This window comes from Pseudophryne corroboree, chromosome 3 (assembly GCF_028390025.1).
Source record: "Pseudophryne corroboree isolate aPseCor3 chromosome 3, aPseCor3.hap2, whole genome shotgun sequence".
NCBI classification, from domain to species: Eukaryota; Metazoa; Chordata; class Amphibia; order Anura; family Myobatrachidae; genus Pseudophryne; species Pseudophryne corroboree.
The window spans coordinates 540,902,124-540,922,214 of NC_086446.1; the positions used below are offsets into that span (position 1 = coordinate 540,902,124).

Sequence of the window (20,091 nt, forward strand, 5' to 3'; positions counted from 1 at the left end):
TATCTTTCTATAATTAGATTATGTTCTCTGATATTTCTTTCTTTCTTTTTTGGTATAATGTGTATGAATAAATATTGGAGGATAATGTCCCTTATTTTGTGGTGTAGGGACACGTCTAACAATACATGTTGTAGTATGATTTGTATAATACTATGGTATTGTATATATGTAAATACTCTATGTATGTGTTTGTTTTTGTAATTGAAGTATATTGTAATGTGACCACACATTGTGTTTTGTTCTTTGGTTTTCCCTGCCAGGTCACCCAGAGCATTGCAGTGTGACTAATTTTATTATATTTTTCACACTGTCCCTTAGCACCTGGGATCGCAGTGGAACGCACCGCATATCTGGGAAGCCCCCTGGTGGAACGCATGACACTTCCGGGTGCGGCGTATGTTGTCCTGATCTGGCGGCTGCTTCCGTTGAGTGAACCAGTGGAATGCAGGCCGGTTCCGATTGCGGCACCGGAGCATTTGGTGACACTGCTGTGAGTTTTCTCTGGGGCTGGCCATGTTGGGTTTGTTGTACCGGGGTTGGCACCTTGCTTTTGTCATACTGAAAGTGATGTCTTCGTACTATTTTGTTATGGAATAGTGTAAGTTGCGGGTTTGACCGGTATTTCCAGTCTTTTCAGCACTTCCTGTATATTGTCCTATAAATAGCTGAAAAAGGTTTTTATGTACATCAATAAGAGTGCTCTCCAAATACCACATTTAAACATACAACACCATTGTGTGACATATGCAAACAGAAAACTGATTCGCCATAAACGGGGAATGTCCTCTGATCTCCTTTGAACTAGGTCTAGCCAAAAGGTTACATGAAATCCTCCTTTTCAGATTTTACTCCAGACAGCGAGTCTGCTCTGTGCCTCGTGTTTATAGGGAGCCTGCAAGATATGCGTCTCCTTTCCCTTTAGCACTGGGGAATGGCTGGAGACACTTGAAAGACAAGTGTTTCCAGCCATTCCCCAGTGCTAAAGGGAAAGGAGACACGTATCTTGCAGGTTCTCTATAAACACCTGAGGCACAGAGCTCATGTTGCTGAAATAAACAGGGGTATAGGGTTACTACACTGACATGATTCAAAAGTGAACAGAATGTAATTTCTAATAGAATTGTGCTATCGCAGTGAGTCTAATAGTGAATGACCAATAAAATAATGAGATGACGTGATTTCATAGGTTTATTTGTTAATAAACGATAAAACACTGACTTTCTGCTGTAGAGGGATGAATGAAGATAAAAAAGTATGTATATATATATATATATATATATATATATATATATAGTGGTATAATCTGTTTTACTTCTCTGATATTGATTAGAGAAACCATTTAAGTTCAAAATCATGGTTTAAACCACCAGGGGTAAGAGTGTTAAGTAAGAATATAGTTTTCATCTCGGAGATGGCCAGGTTCTTGTCGATATTCTTATCTCTCCAAGTGGATTTGATGTGTTTAATTCCAATGAATTTCTTTATGTGTTGAATGGAGCAGTCATGTTTTATCCTAAAATGATTAGAGAGATGGTGGGTCTCTATTCCTTTTTTAACATTTCGCAAATGCTCTCCTATTCTTATCTTAAGGGGTCTTGTAGTTCTGCCGATGTAATTAAGGCCGCAGGAGCATTCAATTAGATAGATCACATTGACAGTGTGACAGGTGATAAAGTCCCTGATTTTAAAGGTGACATCATTAACTGTTACTTCGGAGTGTTTGCTGGTAGGGTCTTTAATATTTCTACATCCGATGCAGAGCCCACATCTATGGAAGTCTTTGGTTCTAATTAGGTTCCGAGTGGTTCCCATGTCTGAATAGATACTGCACCTTACTGGGCACACATGGATGTAATTCGGAGTGAGTTTTATAACCCTGCATTATGATCAAATAGTGGTGTTGGCACGTAATGTAGTAACACGACTATGGTTGAGGTGTGGATTTATGTGAAAATATGCACTGAGGCGCCTGGCAGGCTTGGTCTTATGGCTCTTTTTGTGTTTTATCCTGTTTTAGATGCTGACTTCATCTGCATAATATGAGGTTGAACACTTGACTGTAATTGAACTGCATAAGCCTTATCCTGAGCGGTGGTAGTCATGTGACCGCCGGTCGGCTGACCGACAGTCACATGACCTCCTCCGTGAGCGCGATGGCTCACTATCCCGATGGTCGGCATGCCGACCAACAGGGACTATTTCCACTCGTGGGTGTCCACGACACCCATAGAGTGGGAATAGAACCCGTGGCCACCGCAGGTCGCCACCGAGCCCGCAAGGGGCTTGCTGCACTCACCCCTCCCCGCCGGGATCCCGGCGTCGGTCAGGAGACCGCCGGTCACCCGTACTACACCCATCCTGAGAAGGTTCAGTTTCCTTGAATCGAAACGTCGAGACCTAGAGAGGCTACTTTGAATAAAGTGATGACAATTTGAATGAACAGTTTCTGATTATTATTATTAGAGAGTGCACCATCCTCCTATGTGGCGGAACAGTATATATATATATATATATATATATATATAACCCTCCCCTACTCTATGGGACCGTGTGTGATTGGGTTACGATAGTACCATGCCTCCACCCAAGCACTATGTATAGTCGGGGCTTGCTCGGGAAAGCCAGTAAAGGTATAACAAGTATACTTTAGTAGGTATTACTCAGACACCTACGTTTACTACCGTTTGTTCTTCTTTGTCTTTCAGCTCTTCGCTGGATGCCTTCAACCGGATTCGATTCCCGTGTCCTGGTAAGTATTTAGTACACAATAAGGCACCACCCTTTCATGAAATTATAATTCAATAAATATATTAGGAACACACACAATACATGAATAACAAGTTAACCCTTGGCCTAGACAGGTCCCGTGCAAAAAAAATAAGAATTTACTTACCGATAATTCTATTTCTCGTAGTCCGTAGTGGATGCTGGGAACTCCGTAAGGACCATGGGGAATAGCGGCTCCGCAGGAGACTGGGCACAAAAGTAAAAGCTTTAGGACTACCTGGTGTGCACTGGCTCCTCCCCCTATGACCCTCCTCCAAGCCTCAGTTAGGATACTGTGCCCGGACGAGCGTACACAATAAGGAAGGATATTGAATCCCGGGTAAGACTCATACCAGCCACACCAATCACACCGTACAACCTGTGATCTGAACCCAGTTAACAGCATGATAACAGAGGAGCCTCTGAAAAGATGGCTCACAACAATAATAACCCGATTTAGTTAACAATAACTATGTACAAGTATTGCAGACAATCCGCACTTGGGATGGGCGCCCAGCATCCACTACGGACTACGAGAAATAGAATTATCGGTAAGTAAATTCTTATTTTCTCTGACGTCCTAGTGGATGCTGGGAACTCCGTAAGGACCATGGGGATTATACCAAAGCTCCCAAACGGGCGGGAGAGTGCGGATGACTCTGCAGCACCGAATGAGAGAACTCCAGGTCCTCCTTAGCCAGGGTATCAAATTTGTAGAATTTAGCAAACGTGTTTGCCCCTGACCAAGTAGCTGCTCGGCAAAGTTGTAAAGCCGAGACCCCTCGGGCAGCCGCCCAAGATGAGCCCACTTTCCTTGTGGAATGGGCTTTTACAGATTTTGGCTGTGGCAGGCCTGCCACAGAATGTGCAAGCTGAATTGTACTACAAATCCAACGAGCAATAGTCTGCTTAGAAGCAGGAGCACCCAGCTTGTTGGGTGCATACAGGATAAACAGCGAGTCAGATTTTCTGACTCCAGCCGTCCTGGAAACATATATTTTCAGGGCCCTGACTACGTCCAGCAACTTGGAGTCCTCCAAGTCCCTAGTAGCCGCAGGCACCACAATAGGCTGGTTCAAGTGAAATGCTGAAACCACCTTAGGGAGAAATTGAGGACGAGTCCTCAATTCTGCCCTGTCCGCATGAAAAATTAGGTAAGGGCTTTTATAGGATAAAGCCGCCAATTCTGAGACACGCCTGGCTGAAGCCAGGGCTAACAGCATTACCACTTTCCATGTGAGATATTTTAAATCCACTGTGGCAAGTGGTTCGAACCAATGTGATTTTAGGAATCCCAAAACCACATTGAGATCCCAGGGTGCCACTGGAGGCACAAAGGGAGGCTGTATATGCAGTACCCCCTTTACAAAAGTCTGGACTTCAGGAACTGAAGCCAATTCTTTCTGGAAGAAAATCGACAAGGCCGAAATTTGAACCTTAATGGATCCTAATTTTAGGCCCATGGACAGTCCTGTTTGCAGGAAATGCAGGAAACGACCTAGTTGAAATTCCTCTGTCGGGGCCTTCCTGGCCTCGCACCACGCAACATATTTCCTCCAAATACGGTGATAATGTTGTGCAGTTACATCCTTCCTGGCTTTGATCAGGGTAGGGATGACTTCATCTGGAATGCCTTTCTCCTTCAGGATCCGGCGTTCAACCGCCATGCCGTCAAACGCAGCCGCAGTAAGTCTTGGAACAGACAGGGTCCTTGCTGAAGCAGGTCCCTTCTTAGAGGTAGAGGCCACGGATCCTCCGTGAGCATCTCCTGAAGTTCCGGGTACCAAGTCCTTCTTGGCCAATCCGGAGCCACGAGTATAGTTCTTACTCCTCTCCGTCTTATAATCCTCAGTACCTTGGGTATGAGAGGCAGAGGAGGGAACACATACACTGACTGGTACACCCACGGTGTTACCAGAGCGTCCACCGCTATTGCCTGAGGGTCCCTTGACCTGGCGCAATACCTGTCTAGTTTTTTGTTGAGGCGGGACGCCATCATGTCCACCTTTGGTTTTTCCCAACGGTTTACAATCAATTGGAAGACTTCTGGATGAAGTCCCCACTCTCCCGGGTGGAGATCGTGTCTGCTGAGAAAATCTGCTTCCCAGTTGTCCACTCCGGGAATGAACACTGCTGACAGTGCTATCACATGATTTTCCGCCCAGCGAAGAATCCTTGCAGCTTCTGCCATCGCTCTCCTGCTTCTTGTGCCGCCCTGTCTGTTTACGTGGGCGACTGCCGTGATGTTGTCCGACTGGATCAACACCGGCTGACCCTGAAGCAGAGGCCTTGCTTGACTTAGGGCATTGTAAATGGCCCTAGTTCCAGGATATTTATGTGAAATGACGTTTCCATGCTTGACCACAAGCCCTGGAAATTTCTTCCCTGTGTGACTGCTCCCCAGCCTCTCAGGCTGGCATCCGTGGTCACCAGGACCCAGTCCTGAATGCCGAATCTGCGGCCCTCTAGAAGATGAGCACTCTGCAACCACCACAGGAGAGACACCCTTGTCCTTGGAGACAGGGTTATCCGCTGATGCATCTGAAGATGCGATCCGGACCATTTGTCCAGCAGATCCCACTGAAAGGTTCTTGCGTGGAATCTGCCGAATGGAATCGCTTCGTAAGAAGCCACCATTTTTCCCAGGACCCTTGTGCATTGATGCACTGACACTTGACCTGGTTTTAGGAGGTTCCTGACTAGCTCGGATAACTCCCTGGCTTTCTCCTCCGGGAGAAACACCTTTTTCTGGACTGTGTCCAGAATCATCCCTAGGAACAGCAGACGTGTCGTCGGAATCAGCTGCGATTTTGGAATATTTAGAATCCACCCGTGCTGTCGTAACACTACTTGAGATAGTGCTACTCTGACCTCTAACTGTTGCCTGGACCTTGCCCTTATCAGGAGATCGTCCAAGTAAGGGATAATTAAGACGCCTTTTCTTCGAAGAAGAATCATCATTTCGGCCATTACCTTGGTAAAGACCCGGGGTGCCGTGGACAATCCAAACGGCAGCGTCTGAAACTGATAATGACAGTTCTGTACCACAAACCTGAGGTACCCTTGGTGAGAAGGGCAAATTGGGACATGGAGGTAAGCATCCTTGATGTCCAGAGACACCATATAGTCCCCTTCTTCCAGGTTCGCTATCACTGCTCTGAGTGACTCCATCTTGAATTTGAACCTTTGTATGTAAGTGTTCAAGGATTTCAGATTTAAAATAGGTCTCACCGAGCCGTCTGGCTTCGGCACCACAAACAGCGTGGAATAATACCCCTTTCCCTGTTGCAGGAGGGGTACCTTGATTATCACCTGCTGGGAATACAGCTTGTGAATGGCTTCCAATACCGCCTCCCTGTCGGAGGGAGACGTTGGTAAAGCAGACTTCAGGAACTGGCGAGGGGGAGACGTCTCGAATTCCAATTTGTACCCCTGAGATACTACCTGCAGGATCCAGGGGTCCACTTGCGAGTGAGCCCACTGCGCTCTGAAATTCTTGAGACGGCCCCCCACCGTGCCTGAGTCCGCTTGTAAGGCCCCAGCGTCATGCTGAGGACTTGGCAGAAGCGGGGGAGGGCTTCTGTTCCTGGGAAGAGGCTGCCTGATGCAGTCTTTTTCCCCTTCCTCTGCCCCGGGGCAGAAATGAGGAGCCTTTTGCCCGCTTGCCCTTATGGGGACGAAAGGACTGAGCCTGAAAAGACGGTGTCTTTTTCTGCTGAGAGGTGACTTGGGGTAAAAAGGTGGATTTCCCAGCCGTTGCCGTGGCCACCAGGTCCGATAGACCAACCCCAAATAACTCCTCCCCTTTATACGGCAATACTTCCATATGCCGTTTGGAATCCGCATCACCTGACCACTGTCACGTCCATAACCCTCTTCTGGCAGAAATGGACAGCGCACTTACTCTTGATGCCAGAGTGCAAATATCCCTCTGTGCATCTCGCATATATAGAAATGCATCCTTTAAATGCTCTATAGTCAATAATATACTGTCCCTATCCAGGGTATCAATATTTTCAGTCAGGGAATCCGACCAAGCCACCCCAGCACTGCACATCTAGGCTGAGGCGATTGCTGGTCGCAGTATAACACCAGTATGTGTGTATATACTTTTTAGGATATTTTCCAGCTTCCTATCAGCTGGTTCCTTGAGGGCGGCCGTATCAGGAGACGGTAACGCCACTTGTTTTGATAAGCGTGTGAGCGCTTTATCTTACACCTCATTTAATTCATCTGATTCAGGAAAAACTACGGGTAGTTTTTTCACACCCCACATAATACCCTTTTTTGTGGTACTTGTAGTATCAGAAATGTTCAAAACCTCCTTCATTGCCGTGATCATGTAACGTGTGGCCCTACTGGAAGTCACGTTTGTCTCCTCACCGTCGACACTGGAGTCAGTGTCCGTGTCTGTGTCGACCATCTGAGGTAACGGGCGCTTTAGAGCCCCTGACGGTGTTTGAGACGCCTGGACAGCGCACTAGCTGATTTGCCGGCTGTCTCATGTCGTCAACAGTCTTTTGTAAAGTGCTGACGCTATCACGTAATTCCTTCCATAAGACCATCCAGTCAGGTGTCGACTCCCTAGGGGGTGACATCACTATTACAGGCAATTGCTCCGCCTCCACACCATTTTCCTCCTCATACATGTCGACACAAACGTACCAACACACAGCACACACACAGGGAATGCTCTGATAGAGGACAGGACCCCACTAGCCCTTTGGGGAGACAGAGGGAGAGTTTGCCAGCACACACCAGAGCGCTATATATAATGTATAGGGACAACCTTATATAAGTGTTTCTCCCTTATATAGCTGCTGTATAGATTCTTATGCCAATTTAGTGCCCCCCCTCTCTTGTTTTACCCTGTTTCTGTAGTGCAGGACTGCAGGGGAGAGTCAGGGAGACGTCCTTCCAGCGGAGCTGTGAGGGAAAATGGCGCTTGTGTGCTGAGGAGATAGGCTCCGCCCCCTTCTCGGCGGCCTTTCTCCCGCTTTTTTAAGGAAAACTGGCAGGGGTTAAATGCATCCATATAGCCCAGGAGCTATATGTGATGCATTTTTCGCCATCCAAGGTGTTTTTATTGCATCTCAGGGCACCCCCCTCCAGCGCCCAGCACCCTCAGTGACCGGAGTGTGAAGTGTGCTGAGAGCAATGGCGCACAGCTGCGGTGCTGTGCGCTACCTTGTTGAAGACAGGACGTCTTCTGCCGCCGATTTTCCGGACCTCTTCTGTCTTCTGGCTCTGTAAGGGGGCCGGCGGCGCGGCTCTGGGACCCATCCATGGCTGGGCCTGTGATCGGTCCCTCTGGAGCTAATGTCCAGTAGCCTAAGAAGCCCAATCCACTCTGCACGCAGGTGAGTTCGCTTCTTCTCCCCTTAGTCCCTCGATGCAGTGAGCCTGTTGCCATCAGGACTCACTGAAAATAAAAAACCTAACTTAAACTTTTTCACTAAGCAGCTCAGGAGAGCCACCTAGTGTGCACCCTTCTCGTTCGGGCACAAAAATCTAACTGAGTCCGTAGTGGATGCTGGGCGCCCATCCCAAGTGCGGATTGTCTGCAATACTTGTACATAGTTATTGTTAACTAAATCGGGTTATTATTGTTGTGAGCCATCTTTTTAGAGGCTCCTCTGTTATCATGCTGTTAACTGGGTTCAGATCACAGGTTGTACGGTGTGATTGGTGTGGCTGGTATGAGTCTTACCCGGGATTCAATATCCTTCCTTATTGTGTACGCTCGTCCGGGCACAGTATCCTAACTGAGGCTTGGAGGAAGGTCATAGGGGGAGGAGCCAGTGCACACCAGGTAGTCCTAAAGCTTTTACTTTTGTGCCCAGTCTCCTGCGGAGCCTCTATTCCCCATGGTCCTTACGGAGTTCCCAGCATCCACTAGGACGTCAGAGAAATTATATTTATACCTTGGTACCAATAAAAATGATGAGCTTAGTATTTAATCTGTATCTTTGACTCTGACTACCCGGGGCTTTGAAGGGTCTTTGTTAACAAACAAGGAGTTAACTTTAAAGTACCAAACTCATCTTTCTCCTGCAGCCAAATAACTCTGGGATATATCCAGCTCCACAAGCTAGAATCTGTGAACCTCACTCTTTCCTGGGTTCAAAACTAGAAGGATGATGTGGGTATGCCTTAAGAGATAGCTGGCTAGGGGGAAGACCAATACTATGTGTCCACAGTTCGAATAGCGGCTAAAGTGAACTGGCCAGCTCCCAATGGAGTACTCAGGTGAGTCTTGGTCACTTCTGCGATGCCCAGTTATCTGCGGTTTGCGCAACTCTAGTGTCATTTCAATAGCAGTCTCTATTTGGCTCCACTAACCTCCAATAGTATAGGTAGGGACGGATGACGAGTCAAGTTCTTGGCGGACTAGGCGGATGTAGTTAATCCAGTCATCTCCACCATCGTCTCCAGTTGATCTGCCGACGTCTATATATACAGTTATACTGCGGGATACTACAGAATAAGGCTAGTAGACTGAAGGACCCACTGGCAGCAAGGTCTCTTTTATGAATGCTAGACAGATTATACTCCAAACTTTAGTTCGGCTCCCACCCAGTATCCCCCTGTTGCAGTCTCTATTGTGCGAAGGGGTTGGGGCGGATACTAGCCCTTTCAGGAACGCCCTCCGGTTGCTGCTCAGCAATGACGTAATATATATGTCCTGGCACCTACACTGGGCGCTATGCGGTTTGCGACTCTTATACTCTCCCCCAGTCCTTTAGTTACACAGCTGTCAGCGGTATCCCTGGGAACTAAGGCTATCACTGCTTAGAGAGGAGCTAGACTGGCGTGTCAGATAAGCAGGGGGGGTTGTCACAGCGGGACTCTACGCTGGATATACTCCCCGGGTAATAACTCTAGCAGTGGGAAGTCCCTGGTCGGCTCAGTACAGCCGAACCGGGGCGTACCCCGTTTATGTGAAGGACGGCCTCCCGTACCCAGCTCCACCTCGACACAGCTCCTCCTCCTGGCATTTCCAAACTGCGGCCCTCCAGCTGGTGAGAAACTACACATCCCAGCATGCCCTGACACAGCTTAAGTATTCTCTGACAGCAAAACTGTGTCAGGGCATGCTGGGATATGTCGTTTCACAACAGCTGGAGGGCCGCAGTTTGGACATGCCTGCTCTAGCTGAATCACTGGGATGGCTGGGCTTTCCTCCCAAGTGGCGGTAGGCTCTGGTAAACGGTGTTCGTTCCACCTCCGCACCTCAGTAACCCGGACCTCCTGGGGATCTGCTCCCGCTGCCTATAGCTCAGCGCAGCTCTCTCCGCCTCCCGGACCACTCTTTTCACTAGCTCACCCGCTGGACGGTCCCTATCAGCGCTGCGGTAGCTCTCACCAGGCTCTCCCCTTCATTAGTGTTGCGGGAGCCTTCTCTCTCTCCCTCTGCTCGGTACTCCTGACCTCACGCTGCTCCGCTCTGCTGTCCGGCATGATGGTCGGACACCCAGGTTTATCGAATCACGGTTCTTCCTCCTGCTCTCCACCGTGTACTCCCCGGTCAGTCTCCTCTCTTATTTTTCCTGCGTCAGCCGTCCTTCTCTCCACCTAACGGTCAACCCTCTCTCTTTAACCGCTCCCCTGTTCAAGGCCTCATGGCTTCCTTTCTGTCTTTGTCCCCGCGGGCATGGCGCATGGGTCTCTAGAGCCCTCTACCTGTAGTTGAGGTTTCTCCTCGCCACCTACTCTATGGCATATAAAACAGGTACATGCTATAACAATAATATATCTGATGTCCTGCAGGCATAGTTACTTATTTCACTAAAGGGGGTTACATATATATATATATATATATATATATAAAAAAAATAATAATAGAGAGAGAGAGAGAGAGTGTGTGTGTGTGTGTGTGTGTGTGTGTTTTTAACATACCTAAAGCACCAACAAAGACCACTAAGACTTGTTACATATGTTCACAATGTGAAAAAAGAGCACTAATGTTGGCAGCTCCGGGGTGTGTGACACACAGGGCCGGATTAAGGTGTGTGGGGGACCCTGGGCAACAAACATGTGGGGCACCTATCAATATAATTATCAAAGTATACTGAGTTTTATATCTATCTATCTATCTATCTATCTATCTATCTATCTATCTATCTATAAAATGCTACCAGCCTGACGTATACAACCCTCACACCACAACTATTGAAACAGCTTGCGTTGAACAGGTTAAGTTTCTGTTGCTCCTCCTCTGCAGGACCTGTCAGCAGTGTCCTTTAGAAAAAAAAATACAAAATTTACTATATATAGAAAGATCTGAGTCAGTAGAGCTCTTCTAATCGCGGGCAGTGCTATCATGGAAAAAAAACAACAACTGAACTCTACCCGATGACTGTTATGCCAATCACCTAACAAAACTTCCCCCTCTGCGACCTAACTGTGCAAATATGCAGGAAAATTAAAATGGCCACCACTGCATTTTTTTACTACACATCGCTGCCTGCTGGGTTTGCTAGGTAACATCCCAACGCGCTACCAATATACCTGTTGAACAGAGTCCTCTCCCGCTCTTAAGCCATCCCTGCACCCTTTAACCGTGGCGTCTCTAGCAGTACTTTCATTCCGTCTGCTAGTTCCCCCTCAGCTGAGTGCAACAGCCGCTCCCGCCTGCCAAGCTCTGATCGCGGCTCAAGAGCACTGGCCGCCGGTGACACCTGCCGCCCTGTGTGACCCCTTAGTCAAACGCGGTCACAAAATGGCCGCCTGCCACTTTGTGGGGAATAACCTAACGTCTGTAAGGGACTAAGCTGCCTTGTATGGCCCCGCATACGCGCTTACTCACAGCTCTCTGCACCAGATCCTCTGAGTGAGATGCAGATCCCATCGACTGAGATCTTTGTCTCACTTGAACTGTTACCACCGTTTATGGGAGCCTTCACATTCCTTTTTGTTAGGCTGGGTTGGTTCTGCAAGTCTTATATCAAAATATTTTCTGTCATGGAGCAAGAGCTCCTTTCTTGTGCTGCTACCTCCAGCACAATTTTTCAAACTGGAGGGATTAGGGTTGTGTCTATGTTACCTTCGTGATCAGGACCTGGAAGTGACATAACGAGAGGGCAGGAGAGAACTTCCACCCTTACAGCACCTAAATGTTTTCTCCATTCTCCGTTCGTTTGTGGTTAATTTTTTTTTCTATGCACCATTGGACGCTCGCCACAGGTTACTACCCCAAATAGTTTGTGAAATGGACCCAGGTGCTTATGGGAAAGGTCCTCTCCACGTAGGGAAACTAGACGCTACTGAGGGATTAAGGGGCATGAAGGGGGAGGAGCCAGCTGTGCATAGTTTTGTTTGTATTATATTGTGCTACCTCCGCTCAGAATCCCTTCACACCCCAGCTGTCTAAGTAATCTACAGCGTACCCTAGTGGATGAAAGAGAAAGTACATGCAAAGCATATTAAAACTTATACACGATACTAATTAGTTCTAATAATAATAATAGTTATAATTAAATAATTTAGCTCACGCCTGTCTCACATTTAACTCTCTGCATGGTGGAAAAGACTGATAATCCTTTGTATGTTGTCATGTTAACAGGTAAGTGGTGGCAGAAATAGGTGTTTATGGGTGCGAGAGAACAGTTTTGGGGTGATTCAGCAATTGTGCAACATGTGAAAGGGGACGGTAAGGTGGACTGCTGCACCCTTTTTAACGCCTTACAGTAAACATCCAGTATACAGAAGTGGCCATGGCATCCTTTTGAAATAACTGGTGGAGAACAAAAAATAGGGGTATAAATGTTATAGCCCAACACATTGGATCCAACTGAAAACGTTAACACGTTGGTGTAATATTCAAGAACTTTAACTATTTGAATTAAAATGGGAGTATAAATTTCTAATGATGTATCCTCATACACTGGAGGTTTCCCATCTGTGAACCAAACACAAACCACTGCAGTCAGCCTCTTTTTGCAAACGGAATAGAGGATTTGAAAATAAATAAGAATTTACTTACCGATAATTCTATTTCTCGTAGTCCGTAGTGGATGCTGGGGACTCCGTCAGGACCATGGGGAATAGCGGCTCCGCAGGAGACAGGGCACAAAAGTAAAAGCTTTAGGATCAGGTGGTGTGCACTGGCTCCTCCCCCTATGACCCTCCTCCAAGCCTCAGTTAGGATACTGTGCCCGGACGAGCGTACACAATAAGGAAGGATTTTGAATCCCGGGTAAGACTCATACCAGCCACACCAATCACACTGTACAACCTGTGATCTGAACCCAGTTAACAGCATGATAACAGCGGAGCCTCTGAAAAGATGGCTCACAACAATAATAACCCGATTTTTGTAACAATAACTATGTACAAGTATTGCAGACAATCCGCACTTGGGATGGGCGCCCAGCATCCACTACGGACTACGAGAAATAGAATTATCGGTAAGTAAATTCTTATTTTCTCTGACGTCCTAAGTGGATGCTGGGGACTCCGTCAGGACCATGGGGATTATACCAAAGCTCCCAAATGGGCGGGAGAGTGCGGATGACTCTGCAGCACCGAATGAGAGAACTCCAGGTCCTCCTCAGCCAGGGTATCAAATTTGTAGAATTTTTCAAACGTGTTTGCCCCTGACCAAGTAGCAGCTCGGCAAAGTTGTAAAGCCGAGACCCCTCGGGCAGCCGCCCAAGATGAGCCCACCTTCCTTGTGGAATGGGCATTTACATATTTTGGCTGTGGCAGGCCTGCCACAGAATGTGCAAGCTGAATTGTACTACACATCCAACTAGCAATCGTCTGCTTAGAAGCAAGAGCACCCAGTTTGTTGGGTGCATACAGGATAACAGCAAGTCAGTTTTCCTGACTCCAGCCGTCCTGGAAACCTATATTTTCAGGGCCCTGACAACATCTAGCAACTTGGAGTCCTCCAAGTCCCTAGTAGCCGCAGGTACCACAATAAGCTGGTTCAGGTGAAACGCTGACACCACCTTAGGGAGAAACTGGGGACGAGTCCGCAGCTCTGCCCTGTCCGAATGGACAATCAGATATGGGCTTTTGTGAGACAAAGCCGCCAATTCTGACACTCGCCTGGCCGAGGCCAGGGCCAACAGCATGGTCACTTTCCATGTGAGATATTTCAAATCCACAGATTTGAGCGGTTTAAACCAATGTGATTTGAGGAATCCCAGAACTACGTTGAGATCCCACAGTGCCACTGGAGGCACAAAAGGGGGTTGTATATGCAGTACTCCCTTGACAAACTTCTGGACTTCAGGAACTGAAGCCAATTCTTTCTGGAAGAAAATCGACAGGGCCGAAATTTGAACCTTAATGGACCCCAATTTGAGGCCCATAGACACTCCTGTTTGTAGGAAATGCAGGAATCGACCGAGTTGAAATTCCTCCGTGGGGGCCTTCCTGGCCTCACACCATGCAACATATTTTCGCCAAATGCGGTGATAATGTTGTGCGGTCACCTCCTTCCTGGCTCTGACCAGGGTAGGGATGACCTCTTCCGGAATGCCTTTTTCCCTTAGGATCCGGCGTTCAACCGCCATGCCGTCAAACGCAGCCGCGGTAAGTCTTGGAACAGACATGATCCTTGCTGAAGCAAGTCCCTTCTTAGTATCTCTTGAAGTTCCGGGTACCAAGTCCTTCTTGGCCAATTCGGAGCCACAAGTATAGTTCTTACTCCTCTCCGTCTTATAATTCTCAGTACCTTGGGTATGAGAGGCAGAGGAGGGAACACATACACCGACTGGTACACCCACGGTGTTACCAGAGCGTCCCAGCTATTGCCTGAGGGTCTCTTGACCTGGCGCAATACCTGTCCAGTTTTTTGTTCAGACGGGACGCCATCATGTCCACCTTTGGTCTTTCCCAACGGTTCACAATCATGTGGAAGACTTCCAGATGAAGTCCCCACTCTCCCGGGTGGAGGTCGTTCCTGCTGAGGAAGTCTGCTTCCCAGTTGTCCACTCCCGGAATGAACACCGCTGACAGTGTTATCACATGATTTTTCGCCCAGCGAAGAATCCTTGCTGCCATTGCCCTCCTGCTTCTTGTGCCGCCCTGTCTGTTTACGTGGGCGACTGCCGTGATGTTGTCCGACTGGATCAGCACCGGTTGACTTTGAAGCAGAGGTCTTCCTAGGCTCAGAGCATTGTAAATTGCCCTTAGCTCCAGTATATTTATGTGGAGAGAAGTCTCCAGACTTGACCACACTCCTTGGAAATTTCTTCCCTGTGTGACTGCTCCCCAGCCTCTCAGGCTGGCATCCGTGGTCACCAGAACCCAGTCCTGAATGCCGAATGTGCTGCCCTCTAGTAGATGAGCACTCTGCAGCCACCACAGAAGAGACACCCTTGTCCTTGGAGACAGGATTATCCGCTGATGCATCTGAAGATGCGATCCGGACCATTCGTCCAGCAGATCCCACTGAAAAATTCTTGCGTGAAATCTGCCGAATGGAATCGCTTCGTAAGAAGCCACCATTTTTCCCAGGACTCTTGTGCATTGATGCACTGACACTTGGCCTGGTTTTAGGAGGTTTCTGACTAGCTCGGATAACTCCCTGGCTTTCTCCTCCGGGAGAAACACCTTTTTCTGGACTGTGTCCAGAATCATCCCTAGGAACAGCAGACGTGTCGTCGGAAACAGCTGCGATTTTGGAATATTTAGAATCCACCCGTGCTGTCGTAGAACTACTTGAGATAGTGCTACTCCGACCTCCAACTGTTCTCTGGACCTTGCCCTTATCAGGAGATCGTCCAAGTAAGGGATAAATAAGACGCCTTTTCTTTGAAGAAGGATCATCATTTCGGCCATTACCTTGGTAAAGACCCGGGGTGCCGTGGACAATCCAAACGGCAGCGTCTGAAACTGATAGTGACAGTTCTGTACCACGAACCTGAGGTACCCTTGGTGAGAAGGGCAAATTGGGACATGGAGGTAAGCATCCTTGATGTCCAGGGACACCATATAGTCCCCTTCTTCCTGGTTCTCTATCACTGCTCTGAGTGACCCCATCTTGATTTGAACCTTTGTATGTAAGTGTTCAAAGATTTCAGATTTAGAATAGGTCTCACCGAGCCGTCTGGCTTCAGTACCACAATATAGTGTGGAATAATACCCCTTTCCTTGTTGTAGGAGGGGTACTTTGATTATCACCTGCTGGGAATACAGCTTGTGAATTGTTTCCAATACTGCCTCCCTGTCGGAGGGAGACGTTGGTAAAGCAGACTTCAGGAACCTGCGAGGGGGAGACGTCTCGAATTTCCAATCTGTACCCCTGGGATACTACTTGTAGGATCCAGGGGTCCACTTGCGAGTGAGCCCACTGCGCGCTGAAACTCTTGAGACGACCCCCCACCGCACCTGAGTCCGCTTGTACGGCCCCAGCGTCATGCTGAGGACTTGGCAGAAGCGGTGGAGGGCTTCTGTTCCTGGGAAGGGGCTGCCTGCTGCAGTCTTCTTCCCTTACCTCTATCCGTGGGCAGATATGACTGGCCTTTTGCCCGCTTGCCCTTATGGGGACGAAAGGACTGAGGCTGAAAAGACGGTGTCTTTTTCTTTATACGGCAATACTTCCATGTGCCGTTTGGAATCTGCATCACCTGACCACTGTCGTGTCCATAAACATCTTCTGGCAGATATGGACATCGCACTTACTCTTGATGCCAGAGTGCAAATATCCCTCTGTGCATCTCGCATATATAGAAATGCATCCTTTAAATGCTCTATAGTCAATAAAATACTGTCCCTGTCAAGGGTATCAATATTTTCAGTCAGGGAATCCGACCAAGCCACCCCAGCGCTGCATATCCAGGCTGAGGCGATCGCTGGTCGCAGTATAACACCAGTATGTGTGTATATACTTTTTAGGATATTTTCCAGCCTCCTATCAGCTGGCTCATTGAGGGCGGCCGTATCTGGAGACGGTAACGCCACTTGTTTTGATAAGCGTGTGAGCGCCTTATCCACCCTAAGGGGTGTTTCCCAACACGCCCTAACTTCTGGCGGGAAAGGGTATAACGCCAATCATTTTCTATCGGGGGAAACCCACGCATCATCACACACTTCATTTAATTTATCTGATTCAGGAAAAACTACAGGTAGTTTTTTCACACCCCACATAATACCCTTTTTTGTGGTACTTGTAGTATCAGAAATATGTAACACCTCCTTCATTGCCCTTAACATGTAACGTGTGGCCCTAATGGAAAATACGTTTGTTTCTTCACCGTCGACACTGGAGCCAGTGTCCGTGTCTGTGTCGACCGACTGAGGTAAATGGGCGTTTTAAAGCCCCTGACGGTGTTTGAGACGCCTGGACAGGTACTAATTGGTTTGCCGGCCGTCTCATGTCGTCAACCGACCTTGCAGCGTGTTGACATTATCACGTAATTCCCTAAATAAGCCATCCATTCCGGTGTCGACTCCCTAGAGAGTGACATCACCATTACAGGCAATTGCTCCGCCTCCTCACCAACATCGTCCTCATACATGTCGACACACACGTACCGACACACAGCACACACACAGGGAATGCTCTGATAGAGGACAGGACCCCACTAGCCCTTTGGGGAGACAGAGGGAGAGTTTGCCAGCACACACCAAAACGCTATAATTATACAGGGACAACCTTATATAAGTGTTTTCCCTTATAGCATCTTAATATATAATAATATCGCCAAATAAGTGCCCCCCCCTCTCTGTTTTAACCCTGTTTCTGTAGTGCAGTGCAGGGGAGAGCCTGGGAGCCTTCCTAGCAGCGGAGCTGTGTAGGAAAATGGCGCTGTGCGCTGAGGAGAATAGGCCCCACCCCCTTTTCGGCGGGCTTCTTCTCCCGTTTTTCTGACAACCTGGCAGGGGTTAAATACATCCATATAGCCCCAGAGGCTATATGTGATGTATTTTTAGCCAGCATAAGTACTTTCATTGCTGCCCAGGGCGCCCCCCCCAGCGCCCTGCACCCTCAGTGACCGTTGGTGTGAAGTGTGCTGAGAGCAATGGCGCACAGCTGCAGTGCTGTGCGCTACCTCATGAAGACTGAGAAGTCTTCAGCCGCCGATTTCTGGACCTCTTCTCTCTTCAGCATCTGCAAGGGGGTCGGCGGCGCGGCTCCGGTGACCCATCCAGGCTGTACCTGTGATCGTCCCTCTGGAGCTAGTGTCCAGTAGCCTAAGAAGCCTATCCATCCTGCACGCAGGTGAGTTCACTTCTTCTCCCCTAAGTCCCTCGTTGCAGTGAGCCTGTTGCCAGCAGGACTCACTGAAAATAAAAAACCTAACAAAACTTTTACTCTAAGCAGCTCTTTAGGAGAGCCACCTAGATTGCACCCTTCTCGGCCGGGCACAAAAACCTAACTGAGGCTTGGAGGAGGGTCATAGGGGGAGGAGCCAGTGCACACCACCTGATCCTAAAGCTTTTACTTTTGTGCCCTGTCTCCTGCGGAGCCGCTATTCCCCATGGTCCTGACGGAGTCCCCAGCATCCACTTAGGACGTCAGAGAAATAGGATTTTAAATACCTACCGGTAAATCCTTTTCTCGTAGTCCATAAAGGATATTGGACACAGATTAGTACGATGGGGTATAGATGGGTCCAAAGGAGCCAATGCACTTTAAATTTCTTCAACTGGGTGTGCTGGCTCCTCCCCTCTATGCCTCCTCCTACAGGTCAGTTATAGGTAAAACAGTGCCTGAAGGAGAATTACATACTTGAGAGAAGGAACATAACAATAAGTGTGGTGACATTTACACACCAGCACACCAAAACATAACCGGGCCAGCAACGGCTGACAACATTAACAGCAACAGCTGCACAGGTAACACCTAACAGAGAACCTGCAGAAAGTGACCGCACAGAGGCGCCCAATATCCCTTATGGACTACGAGGAAAGGATGTACCGGTAGGTATCTAAAATCCTATTTTCTCTAGCATCCATAAGGGATATTGGGGACAGATTAGTACGATGGGATGGCCCAAAGCTTCTAGAACGGGCGAGAACATGCAGAGACATCTGCAGCACCACCTGCCCAAACTGGGTATCCTCTTTGGCCAGGGTATCAAATTTGTAGAACTTCACAAAAGTGTTCTTCCACGACCAGGTAGCAGCTCGGCACAGTTGAAGGGTCAAGACTCCACGGGCAGCCGCCCAGGAAGACCCCACCGATCTCGTAAAGTGGGCCTTCAGAGACTGTGGAACAGGTAAGGTGGCTGACACATTTGCCTGTTGGATAGTAAGCCAAATCCAACGAGCAATAGCCTGTTTTGAAGCAGGGAAACCCTTTTTCTGCACATCATACAGCACGAACAAGGAATCCGTCTTTCTGATCCGAGCCGTCCTCTTGACATAGGATTTTCAAGGCTCGCACTGCATCCAATGCCTCCAGAGGAGTGTAGTATGGTATGCCGGCGGCCAGCATACCGGCGCCGGGAGCCCGACCGCCGGCATACCGACAGCATGGCGAGCGCAAAGGAGCCCCTTGCGGACACACTGCGCTATCCACGCTGCGGGCACGGTGGTGCGCTACGTGCGCCACGCTATTTATTCTCCCTCCAGGGGGGTCGCGGACCCCCACGAGGGAGAATATCTGTCAGTATGACGGGTTTCAGGATTCCGGCGCCGGTATACTGTGCGCCGGGATCCCGACATTCGGCATACTGAAGACCACCCCTCCAGAGGGGCAGAAGTGCCAGAAGTGGACGGAATCACAACAGGTTGATTCGAGTGAAACACGGAGACCAACTTCGGCATGAACTGCTGTCTAGTCCGGAGCTCCGCTCTGTCCTCATAAAAGACCAAATAGGGACTTTTACACGATAAAGCCCCTAATTCTGAGACACGTCTATCAGAAGCCAGGACCAGTAACATCACCGTCTTCCACGTGAGTTAGTTGACTTCTACCGTCATCAGAGAATCAAACCAGGAGGACTGTAGAAAGCGTAACACTATATCCAAATCCCAAGGTGCCGTAGGTGGCACAAACGGAGGTTGTATGTGAAGCACCCCTTGCAAGAAGGTCTGAACTTCTGGCAGGAGAGCCTACTTCTGGAAGAAGACAGAAGGAGCTGAAATCTGGCCCTTAATGTATCAAAGACGTAAGCCTTTATCCACTCCAGCCTGCAGGAAACGAAGGAATCTCCCCAAGTGGAATTCCGCAGACGGATATGTGAGTTCCTCGCACCAAGAGACATAGCTCCGCCAGATATGATGATAGTGTTTTGACGTCACAGGTTTTCTGGCTTGCACCATAGTGGCAATGACCTTTTTGGAACGCCCTTTGTGAGCTAGACTGTTCCGCTCAACTTCCATGCCGTCAAACGAAGCCACCGGAAGTCTGGGTAGACGAAG

General features: G+C 48.5%; 1 long non-coding RNA gene across 1 annotated transcript in view; it reads left to right on the forward strand.

The window, feature by feature from the left end:
* The first annotated feature begins 415 nt into the window (after positions 1–415).
* LOC135056257 (uncharacterized) overlaps positions 416–20,091 on the forward strand; it is a 68,327-nt gene continuing 48,651 nt past the window's right edge. Inside the window, exons 1-2 of the long non-coding RNA XR_010243938.1 lie at positions 416–490; positions 2,706–2,749. This is a non-coding gene — a long non-coding RNA (uncharacterized LOC135056257). The remainder of the gene's footprint in view (positions 491–2,705; positions 2,750–20,091) is intronic.